We start from the raw sequence: 12,019 nt of genomic DNA, 5'->3' as shown, positions 1-12,019 counted from the left end.
AAAGTTCCCTGAATTAACGGCTCCTTATCAGCAGTAGAGAAACAGTGTTAATGAAGATAAACGGCCTTAGAACAATATCAAGCTCAACGTTTAATTATCAGGTTCGGGCCAATAAGATAAGGCAAAGGTACTTATCAATTGCATCTTTATCTCCATTTGGAGCCACAAGCCACTTTATGGCTACCTGATTAGATTGATGTTTTGCAGTGTTGGTAGTAGGATTGGAGATCAAACTTTTTTCCAGCACTTAAAAGGCTTTAAGTCCCAAGTTTTCCTGCTTGAAACCAGTGCCTGTACCAGTAGAGCAGAACCCAATACAACCTGACGACACTCTGATTAGACAGAATGTAACTCAAACCCAGTCTGACTCGAGCCTTTGGTTTGATTTTGATAATTTGGAAATTCCTCTCTCATGCTTCTGAATCCATGGACGACCGGAATGGGGCTCAGCAGGCCCAAGGCCCAACAGTCCCCTTAAGTTCAATTGAGCAATACCAAATTGAACACACACACACACAAACACACACACACACACACACACACACACACACACACACACACACACATATCAGTCCCCTAAATATGCCAGATTTTTTTCATCAGGATGTTATACCCTGAGAAAACAGTGAAAATGTCAAAAAAAGAAAGTGACAAAAAAAAAAAATCCCAGGACTCGGACTGTGATGGCAGAACCATGGGGTCATGGCAGATATCACTGAGATGTACGACGTGAATACAGAAACGTTGTCATTCATTGCACTCTGGGCGGTCTACCATGACCTTGTTTGAGAGTTGTGTCCGAAGCAGAGATCAACGGTCTAACGGAGGCGGACTCCAGACTAGACATCACATCACACCCCCTTTTTTTCCCTACCCCTCTAGTCCTTGTCTACTTATTTATTCCAATCTCAGAACACCATGTTCCCTTAGAATATTTCACTTGAATATTTCACTACATGCTCTCTCTCCCTCCCTCCCTCTCCCTCTCCCTCTCTCTCTCTCTCTCTCTCTCTCAAACACACACACCCTTCTCTACTCTCTGTCTGCGTGTTACAATATTTATTTATTTCGGGAATAATTTTTTGGCGAATTACCGCAAAATGGCTACAGCTGTAATCAGAGGATAAGTAGCAGCCGACATGGCAGGTGTTTGAGGGGAGATAAGGCGAGAACCATTGTGAGACTGTGCCTCACTTCCATTTTAATGTTTTGGGGCTCCGACTTCCTTGTTTGATTTGTTACCTACAGCTTCCCTGTGAGCTGTCAGGAGGGAGATAGCACCAGTTGTTTTTTTCTCCCCTCCTTAATGTGGATTCTTGGGCTGCTGTGTTTTGTGCCGTCCTTCAGATGATAGGGGTTAGATTTTGGGCTCGAAAAACACGCGGCTCGATGCAGACGTTCACGGCAGCCAATGGCGGAGTTCATTGATTTTTGATTAGAAGGAATCCTGGTTTTGGAACACAGTGTTTGCCCTCTCAACTTGAAGAGCAGGAGGCATAACAGTCCGCTGTACAAAAGAACTCTGCCCACACTCGTGCGTCTGCCACACAGATATATGTACAGTATTAAACTCACAATGACACACACAAAGGCGCGAACGCACCCACTGGTCTCTCAGGAGGCAATTGTTAATTATATCGCTGTTCCACCGAATACTCCCGAGAAGCTAAAGCCAACATGTTCGTGTTTGATTTTTTGGGCTGCAGCACTCTGAAAACTGTTTCCACCATGCCCTTAGTCCACCATTATTAAGCCAATAAAGAAGTGTGTGTGCGTGTGTGTGTGTGTGTGTGTGCGTGCGTGTGTGTGTGTGTGTGTTGGGGGCAGTAGCAGGGGTTCTACTTCACGCGAATCTGTGACTCGTTTTTATTAGCTCCCAAGACACAATGGACGCCAAGAGAAAACCTCAGAGCCGGCACTGTCTTCCTCGCTTCCTTTCTTTTTAAATTAAAGTGATATCTCATTGCTGTACAATGGACTGGCTGTCTAACAGCTGGGAAATGGAAAGGGATCATGGTGAGGCCTGCCATCATCATTCCTCTGTGAAACATTTGAAATGTCTGTGGAGGTCTATCCCCCCCCAAAAAAAGTTGCAGCGAGGGCAACTGAACTGGGTTGAAGGGGAACTTGAAGACGGTTCGGCTCCCACCCAGGGGGCTTCTTCAGTTGTGACGGACTGGTGGGGGGTTGTAGCTGTTACACTCTCTGGGGTGGCTCCGAGGCTTTGGATGTCACATGGTTGGTTAGAGCTCCAGACTGTTTTAATGACAGTCATAAGCCTTTGTTCACACAAACTGGAAAGTGAATTTTCACATTGCATTTGGCGGCAGGATAATTAACACAACCCCGTGAATATTCGCCCCTTTTTTTCCTTCCACTTTCTCCGACGAACCTCCAGGAATGCCGATGGGAAAGCCACGCAAAGTGGGGCCAAAGCCAGCGTCCGACTTCCTCGCTCACTTTCTGCCAGGCCCTCTCCCTCTTCACCCGGTCGTGATACAGATAACAACTTGTGTCCAAAAGCTCGGGGTGCCCACACAACAGCGGCAATAGTTTTATCTTCCATTTCAGACACAACGTCAGGAGGACATCTGACGACGGCTTTCGCGACAACACGTCACAAGAATATTTCGCTAAAGTTCAAATATTTGGCCTCGGGTGAGTGAAAGCGTCTTTGCATTAGGGGTTTATTTTTGTATTTTTTGTATGATAAAATAAAGATGTTTGTAGAAATGTGAGCGAAGATTGCAATTCAAACAGGAGCCAGTGGAATTACCAGAAGAGTAAGAACTTATTTAAAAGACCTCCCTGACTTAATGACACTGATCACCTGGTGGTACACAAGACATCAGAATCATCTCAAATCTCTGTTTTCTTTGGCTTGTCGCATCGAGGACTAATAAATCCAAGAAACACGCTGCAAAAAAAAGGAATAAAACCAGTTGCGCAATCAAACAGGTGGCTGTGGCTCAGGAGGTAGAGCTGGTCCGCTGATCTCAAGGCCGGATGTTCGATTCCCGACACCTCCAGTTATCGCAAAAGTCATGTACTTATCTGTGTGTGAGTGAGTCAGAAGTGGAGGCGTGGATGACACGGGTGACTCAGTGGGCGGGCCCGCACCTACAATGCAAGCCCGCCCCTGAAGTCGGAAACTAATTATGGATACACATTGCTGCCTACCACTATTTTGATGGTGTGTAGCATTTTGGCCATTTTACTTTTTAAGTTAAAAAAACGAACATTTGAAACTTCCGTGAGCCAGGTAGAGAAAACCTCGCCCAATAGCCTTTATATGCATACAACTATGTATTTGTGGACCTTCACTTCAATGTTGCTAATGTGTATCTCACGTATTGTGCAACTGCCATTTTGCTCTACAGCCACAGTTTCTACAGCGTTCCTATTGAATATTTAAGAAAAGAAAAGATTAATCACTGACTGAGGTTACTCTGAGGCCAGACTGTTGCCTGTTGAGAAACACGAAGATATTACTGTTTCAGTGTTTTTTTCAGTGAAAATTGCCAAGACGGGCAGAGAGGTGGTTAAAAAAATCAAACAGGACCACAGCCGTCCGTTATCGATACGAGCAAACACTGTCCCATTGAAAAATGATTTTTGCAATGATCTTACGGTTGCCGCAGGGCGTGGAATCTGCCGTCTACCACACCAAAAACTAAGTTGCAAAAGGACTTTTGCAACACTGTTTCCCTCGGCTACTCGTCAAGAAAGACTTATTTTGGATGTTGCCCTTCCAACCCTTATTTGTCGCACACTCGGGACCTTTCCGGAAGAACCGAACAAGAATAAACGATGTCTAAATACAGTACACGCCAAAAAAAAAGCAATAAAAAAAACTAACAGTGCGGGAGCGGCTGACAGTGTTGCAGCACTACAAACAAATCATAAGTGTCAGGGATGCTTGCCATGCAAACTTAACACGCGTCCCCCCCTTTGTTTTCCCCCGCGTTCCCTTTAATCCTCGTTCTTCTGAAGTCGGAGCGAATGAGACAAAGGTTTGTTTTTAGTTGACAGGGCTTCCTGATCCGCCTGCCGCTAATTGACACTCGCAAGATTTGAAAGTCAGAGCGGAGGCAAACATGCCATGAAACTTTCGCGATCAAACAGTGTTGGCGTCGCCGCCTGACAGTTTGTTGGGGTGTGGGAAGCGCGCGTCTGCTCTGCGAGGCCTCGGCTTTTTAAGAAAAAACTTTGCAGACGTAATTGCGGTTAGCCGTCTTGCCTGTGAGGCTGTGCGGGAGTTAAATGGGGAGTTTTATGAGATCTGTGTTTTCTGTGTCTGTGTGTGTGTTAATCGTTAATCCTGTGTCTTTAAAAAAAAAAAAAAAGATCCTCCATCAGCCAGAAATGCTTGGGCCCTTTGAAAGGAGTGTGTGTGCACAGGTCTGTTCAGGTGTGTGTGTGTGTGTGTGTGTGTGTGTGTGTGTGTGTGTGTGTGTGTGCTGGGGGAGGGGAGGGGTCCCCTCTGCACTAACCCCAAAAAGTCATCTTCACTGAGTCAGCTACTCCTGATGAAGGAGAGACAGATTTTGTTCCACAGCACCAGTCCCTTGCTTTTCTCCATCTTCATCCAACCGACTCTATTACTTGTTCTCCAACCCCCCCCCCCCCCCCCTTGCTGAAACCTCTCTGGACTCCTCTAAAGAAGCTCATCTGAGAGCTCACGCCAAACTAGATTCCCTTTTTTTTGGTTTGGTGGTTGGGGCAAAAAGGAGAGGATTTTTTTTGAAGACTCTTTCATTTCAAAACTTTATATCTTTCCCAATTCACATGAAGTCAGAGTGCACGTCCACGGAAGCCGGAGTTCTGCAACTAATCCTCTGCACTCTCTGGCCGCTTTGGTGGAGGACGGTCAAGGCGATAGTGTTACAAAACAGATATGATTATGTGCTGGATTTCGGCGCGTGTTGACCCCATGGCCGACACAAAAGAGGACTACTGAACTGTCCAAAGAAAGAAAGAAAGAAACCTATACCTAGTGACGTTACATACATATGCAGAGCCAACCTGCATATGGCTGCAGAGCTAAACAGTGCCGGCATGTTTCTAATTGGGAAGTCTGCGTCCAGAATTGTAATTATCTCCAAACCTTTTTAACATTCACTTCATATTCACGCAGTGGCGCCGTCAGGGGAGTTGCATATGCATAATATGCTACATGCTGGTAAAACTCTTCTCTCTGATATTTTACAGTGCGTACAACTCATTTTAATCAATAAAGCTGTAGGTGCACTTAATCCCTGTATTCGACGTGAACAAGAGCAGCAGAGTTATGGTCAATTCTGCTTTTATCTGACATTTTACATTGAGGTACTATTCATTTAAATCAATAAAGTAAATATTTTTCATAATAGTTGAATAGTATAGTTAGGTCTGTGTCACGGGTATGAAGGAGCAGGAGCCAAATGAAGGTGAAGGGAAGGAGGAGTATTTAATAACTAAGGTAACAAAAAAAAGACTTACAGTCTTTAAAGGAAAAATAAACTAAATCTGAACCTCTGAAACTCAAATCCATAGCTCCAAAATATACGACTAACGGCATAATGGTATTCCTGAAATTCAGTCATGGCTTTCGGTTTTGGTGTGCAACCCTGAGGTTTTCAGTCGCCCCATCTGCCCCCCACCCGTGAAAACTGTGCGTATTGACAGTGTCTATCTGTGGATGTTACATATTTTTGGATTGACATAATATTGGACGGCAATCGCTGAGGAAACAATAGGAGCTTCGTGGCTCGAGTCCACCTGCCTGTACGACGGTTCAGTCAACGAAGCGTGGAGGATTTGGGTCTCTGATACGAGCTCTTTCACAAGCCCCTAAGCTGTGCTCCCCACAATTCATTGACGATAACAGCCCGATCGATCTGGCGCTGCGCCAGAGCTAACAGTGTGCTGCACACTGCGGCGCCTTTCTTTCCACCTTCGCCACGACCTTGCTCTGCAAAGAGCTCCACGCTCTTTTTTTCTGCGGACATGAAAGGAGGTTTTCCCAAGCGTGTGCTCCTACTCTGTCACATTCCCCTGCCATTCACACACACACACACACACATTCCCGCACTGTATTTAAGTGTTTTAATGAGCGGCTTTTGTAAAAATCCATTAGAAGTGTTGGGATGCTGCCCGACGTCTGACAAAAGGTAACAGGTGTGTGGGAGGAGGCGGCGGCGGACGAGAGGACTCCTAATCCTCCGTTCTCCTAATCCTCCGTTCTCCTTTGCGATGGGAGGTGAGAGAAAACCTGGAAGAAGAGGAGAAGATGCATCCCTTGGAGTGGAAAAAAAAATGTCTGCCGGTACTACCTTTATTCACACGTGGCGTGTATATCAGCTGGTTTTAGCAAATGATTAAGTATCGCATTATGAAATTATTGGTCTCTCAATGCAGATTATTTAGGGCCAGTGAGTGAGCTGAGCAGAGAACCTAACATGTGAGAGAGAGTCCCGGTACGCAAGGAAAAGTAACGGTTCTCCAAATAGTAAAATGCAGAAGATGTGAATCTACATTACAGAGAGAGGGAAATCGCCCGGCTTCCGTTTGCCGGAAAGCCTGTTCTGTTCCACCTGTGGTGTTCTGCAAATTGGCAGTCGATTACCAGCGGTTCGTGTTTGTCCATACATAAACGCTCCATCTCCCCATTATCAGAGCGGACGCTGTAGCGCACCGATGCAGTGACTTTACATGCTCTGAGATACACACACCCACACGCGCACAAACACTTTTCTTCCTTCTGACCTCAGCAGGAGTGACAGTTTAACTGGCACAGACGTCGGTTCAACACACGCGGCGGATGTGGCGAGCGGAGAAGGGATGGAGGGCGGCAGGGCGGGAGGGATGTCGGGGGTCAGGCCTGCCTCCTCTCCAGTTAATTGGCCTAGCCTGTAGCGCGCGCATGACAGATTGAATTATCAAGCCGGCGCCGCGGTCTGCAATCCCCCCAGCGGTATATCCCGGTTGACTGTTAATGACCGGCTACAAGCAGCCCCCTCTGTTCCCTGCCCCGGCACTGCTGCTGCTGCTGCTGCTGCTGCTGCTCTCGTCCCTCCCCTCGGCGCTCCCGTCACTTAAAACCTTATGCAGGGAATGTCCCTGCGTCCGCCCGTGTCTGTCCATAGCTGCCGGATGCCCTTTGGTCTTTCAAATTCAGTTTTTTCGAAGAAAGAAAGGGCTGGAAAGTTGGACTTCCTCTCATGTGTTGCAAACCGGGAAGCTTTAATTGCCCGCACACGGCCGCCCCCCCCCCACCGCTTTGCTCTTCGAATACTGTAGTAAAAAGACTTGATGAGAAGGTAATGCGGCCAGAGCGAAGCGGCACATAATGACAAACAGCGGAAACAGGATGCAGGTTGATCTCCGTTCGTTCCGCTCTCCCCACTGTGCGGACGACTCTAATGAAGAACCAGCGAGGGTGAAATAGAAATGGCAGAACAAAATTGCGACGCAGCGCTGAGTTCATTACCGTCCGTGTTCTGAAATGGCTCAACTACAAAAGAAAGGCCTTCAACAATTGTTAATTTCAGTATACATTTTCTGCCTGACTGGTTTACTCATTATGTTTCTTTTCTTTTCTTTTTTGCTTCAAAAGTAGTTTTACAGCATTTGTCCTCTTTCGTTCTGATAGTTGCACTGCAAAAAATTTGAATGGTGGAAAGTGTTTATACAAGAGCGTAGCTTACTTCTCCAGGCAAAGTGGATAAAACTCTGTCTGTCTTTTATGCAGCTGTAATATTTATATAATAAGTGTAACAATGGCTCTCATAATTACTTGTGTGTGGAAGGTGTTGCCCATAGTGATGAACCCACAGAAAATGATCACCTGCCAACACTGCAGTTCTCACCAGTTCTATGGTGCATTGCAGCATCTTTTGGCACACTGATTTTTTTTTCTGGCATGAAACTTTTTAATAAGCAAAAACCAGTTAGCAGACAAACAAAACTAGCAACTCAACTAGCTAACACGGTGTAGCATCAAGCCGCAAAAGAGCCAAACATTTAATATAAGTGCAGAAGGAAAATCTGAATTAAAAGTATAGATTGAATATCAAACTAGCAAACAAGTTCACCGCATTAACTTAAAGGTTAACAATAGTGTTGTTTGTTTCTGCTGTCCCCAAGAGGCCACAAAGTGTGTTATTGTCGGTTATAAAACAACTGTATTTTTTGAGAGAAAGTTTACTGCTTTCTTTGTTTTAAAAGAATAAGTTGAGAAGTACCATATTGGCACAATATTAGCTAATCCCGACGACAAGACAGTTCCCCTTTTCTCACTAAATATGAAAAAAAAAATAGTTGTTTGGAATAAATGTTTGAAAAAATTGCTTATCAGTTTCCACTCTTCAATATGATATTTTGTGGTACGGGAAATTCTTGGCTGTTTGACAGATGATTCCGTCCCTGTTCCATTTTTGTTCTTCTTTTAAGACATCAGGACAACTGTCATGACTGGCTTGATTGTACTTTCTGTACAGTTCACTCCAACGTTACAAACCGCCAAATCACCGCCAAATCCTCAATTCTATGATAGCATATCTCGTTCGTCGTTCAATGACGCAAACGTTTCATGGCAGGTGTACTGCAGAACCTGAGGAAGCGCAGTGTCAAGTGTGAAGTTGTTTGTATGAGCGGCTCTTGAAAAAGCCGCAAGCAGCAATGCAACAAGCCAAAAAATCGGCTTGTACCAGACAGGCACTTTTAAGGGACACTGCATTAGTCATAGTAACGTTATTGCTCTGGAAAAACTGGACATGTGCAAGGTAGCTGATAGTTCTCAAACCTAGTAGTGTCTAGATGCTTATTTACTTTTATATTCTGTTTTTCACTAACAGGACCACACCTTCAAACTATGGATATTAAAGCTTATTGAGTATAATGCATCTTGCGATGATGAGGAAGAGGGATGAAGGGATGAGGGGTCAGGGGGATTAAGGGATGAGGCGTCGAAGGGATGAATAGTTGAAAGAATGAAGGGATGAAGGATTGAGGGGATGAAAGGATGGAGGGATGAGGGGTCGAAAAGATGAAGGGATGAAGGGTCGAAGGGATGAGGGGTGGAGGGGATGAAAGGATGGTTAGGGATGAGGGGTCGAGGAGTTGAAAGGATGGTTAGGGATGAATGGTCAAAAAGATGAAGGGATGAGCGGTTGAAGGGATGAAGCGTTGAAATGATGGGTGTAGGAAGGAGTCAGAGGGGAAGGTAACGGAACGGGTGAGCGTATGTACTTTCTGAGCGGACAGGAGATGTGTTTGAGGCGTGGTCCTGTTCCCGGACCTATTTATAAAACTAAATTTACAGAGTGCAGTAGTAGTAGTACTAGTGGTAGTAGTAGTTGGCTTACTTAGCTAGCATTAGTCAATAAACAGTGGTTCTCAAATCCAGGGGCATTGTCGCTGTTGGGACTTGAGTGTATATGTGACCTCCTGCTGTTACTGCTGCAGTGTGAGCTCGACAGGCGAGCAGCAGCAGCAGCGCTGACAGACGCTTTGCCAGCAGAGCACAGAGGAGCCGACTGAGCTTGTATACAAGTGAGAAGGTAAGCTGTAAAACACATCCCAAAGAAAATGTTTGGGGTTCGGTGTGTGGCTTATCTTCAGTAACAGGCATAACGGCGCTGAGTTTTTGCAAATGTACCGAGCAACAAGAACCAAAATGTCACCAGTTCGATAACACACGTGCAGCACAAAAAAAGGTGCTGCTGCATGGCTGCAGAAAAAACTGACAAAGCTAGAAAGCAAAGTTTTTAGGGGACACTAAAAATGGATCTATATGCCTGCATACACAAGCTGCTGCCATGGTTACTGCTCATGGAGTCATTACGAATTTGCGTGACATGTTAGACACTGCACCACGTACTTCGGCTGCACCTGCAAAAGTTGACACTGAAATCAACAATTGCGTCGTCCGTGTTCGCTGCACACTTTGCAGTGTTCGTGTCCAAATGCTCTGCACGTGTTTTGTCGAATTGTCGAATGTGTTTCATTCATTTGCCGTCGCATTGTCACTCCTACGGTCGCCGAGTGTTGAGCTCTCAGGGCCGGCTGAACGTGGAAAACCAAAAAAAAAGCCTCATGAAATAAAAACCAAAGTAGCCCCAAGGGTAGGAAACAACAGTTGATTTCTGAGAACTAGCACTTTAAAGTTGTTTTAGCGTTAACTCGTCTCAGTTAAAGCATTTTAACAGAGTCTGTGCAGAATGACCAGCAGCTCAAGGTGAAGCGTCTGCTTGAGTTGTTTATTTTTTTTAATATATATACAGCTTACCCCGGCAATTAAATCGAAATGACATGCTTTTTACAGACATTCCGAGGTCCAGTCAGAACAAAAGGCTTTTGTCCGCGCTGACATATTTCTCTGTTTGAAGCCGAGGTTGGTGTAATGGGGATGACGGTGCCACCTCCCGCTGTGGCTAAAACCAGGCTGCCGGCTGGCTCCCTGACAACCCTAGCATTACGGCATAATCAGCGCCTACCAATCGCTCGCGCCGAGCTATATTCACAGGAGCAACACGCATGCACACAAACGCACAAAAGCATCGACTTATGATGCATAAACACGGACTGACTGTGCCGTATGTGCAGGCACACACACACACACACACACACACACACACTCTCTCTCCAGCTCTCTTAAACACAACATACAGACGTCATGCCCACTCCTGCACATGCACACTTTCACAGCTTGTGTGTGGGCCATTGTGAGTGACAGTGAAGCAGTAGCGATGGAGATCAGTGTGTGTGTGTGTGTGTGTGTATGTGTGCGTTCAGTTGGTGTCGTCTTAAAATGCCAACCGTGGGCGTCGTATACTTGAAGATAAGATATTGAGAGATGTGAAGGCAAAGCTTACAGGCCAACTTCAGCACACACTAAGTGCATCAAGATAAAATGCGCAGGAGTGTGTGTGTGTGTGCGCGTGTGTGTGTGTGCGCGTGTGTGTGTGCGTGTGTGTCTGTGTGTAGTGGAGTGACTGAAAAACTAAGAGAGAGTAAAAGGAGATGCAGGAGGAGACACAGAGAGAAGCCCATTCCAATTATCTCCCCAAGCCTGTCCCCGAGACAAATGTCAGATAAGACTTTTGCAGTGATAAAACCCACCTGACCCTCAGGACTTTTGACCCGCCTCAGCATCGCTAGCACTAAGACTCTTGTCACATTGTCTCTTCTGATACGCCCGCTGAGCCCAAAGGGGCAATGGGATTTCTTTCTCAGCTGAATTAATTCAATAAAATAAAGCTTCTCTTTTTGGGGCACTCTTTATACTTTCTGTATCTGGGTCGGTATATTTGAGGCAGTGGCGTAAGGATGGTAAGGAAGACCATCCCTTCTCGAAAACATCCGACTCGGTCAGATATCATCATATGCAATTTAAGGCGGACCTTTTCGTGTAATGTGTTTTTACGCTCAGGATCCGTGTGAAATTGACATGTGATTCACCAAAGGCAGCAGAGAGATCCACAACCGGTATCTGGGGCTGCCGGCTAATCATATTTAATGACTTAAAAAAAGTGGGCTGGAGGTGCAGTTCACAGGTGGAATTTGTAGTCGATTCATCCCCTGATGAGTGAAGAAGGGGAACAAATTTGAATTCAGAGATGCTGGAATCAAATTATTGAATAACACACATGATTCAACTTTGAAAAAAGGGCTTTCTGTCACTCGTATAATTAATGCAGAATGAGTCATTAAACAACTTTTGCGGGATATGAAAAGCAACAGGATGAGTTAAAAAGAAAGGCTGCAAATAAAAAAAAAAACAGGCAAAAGTAGCATCTGATATCTTAATGGAATTCAAATTCAATTAGAGCCTGCTTGTACCTTAACACAAACTTGGTGAAATTCTCTAAAATTGTTTGCTTAAAAAAAGGTTGATTCGGTATGGCCTATGAGGAGATTATGAATCTCGAGTGAAATATGATGTAACCGAATGCAATTCCGTAACAAGTATATCAAATCAACATACCTCACCACATCCTACGCTTAATCCAAGGTTTACATGTTTATCCAATAATTC

At 45.2% G+C, this 12,019-nt stretch overlaps 1 long non-coding RNA gene across 1 annotated transcript in view; it reads left to right on the top strand.

Annotated features, from left to right (window-relative positions):
• Positions 1 to 9,226: 9,226 nt before the first annotated feature.
• The window catches only part of LOC118316846, a 5,105-nt gene continuing 2,312 nt past the window's right edge, over positions 9,227 to 12,019 (top strand). Inside the window, exon 1 of the long non-coding RNA XR_004795272.2 lies at positions 9,227 to 9,542. This is a non-coding gene — a long non-coding RNA (uncharacterized LOC118316846). The remainder of the gene's footprint in view (positions 9,543 to 12,019) is intronic.

Source organism: Scophthalmus maximus, chromosome 3 (genome assembly GCF_022379125.1).
Source record: "Scophthalmus maximus strain ysfricsl-2021 chromosome 3, ASM2237912v1, whole genome shotgun sequence".
Classification (NCBI taxonomy): Eukaryota; Metazoa; Chordata; class Actinopteri; order Pleuronectiformes; family Scophthalmidae; genus Scophthalmus; species Scophthalmus maximus.
This window is presented reverse-complemented; position numbering and strand designations above follow the sequence as displayed.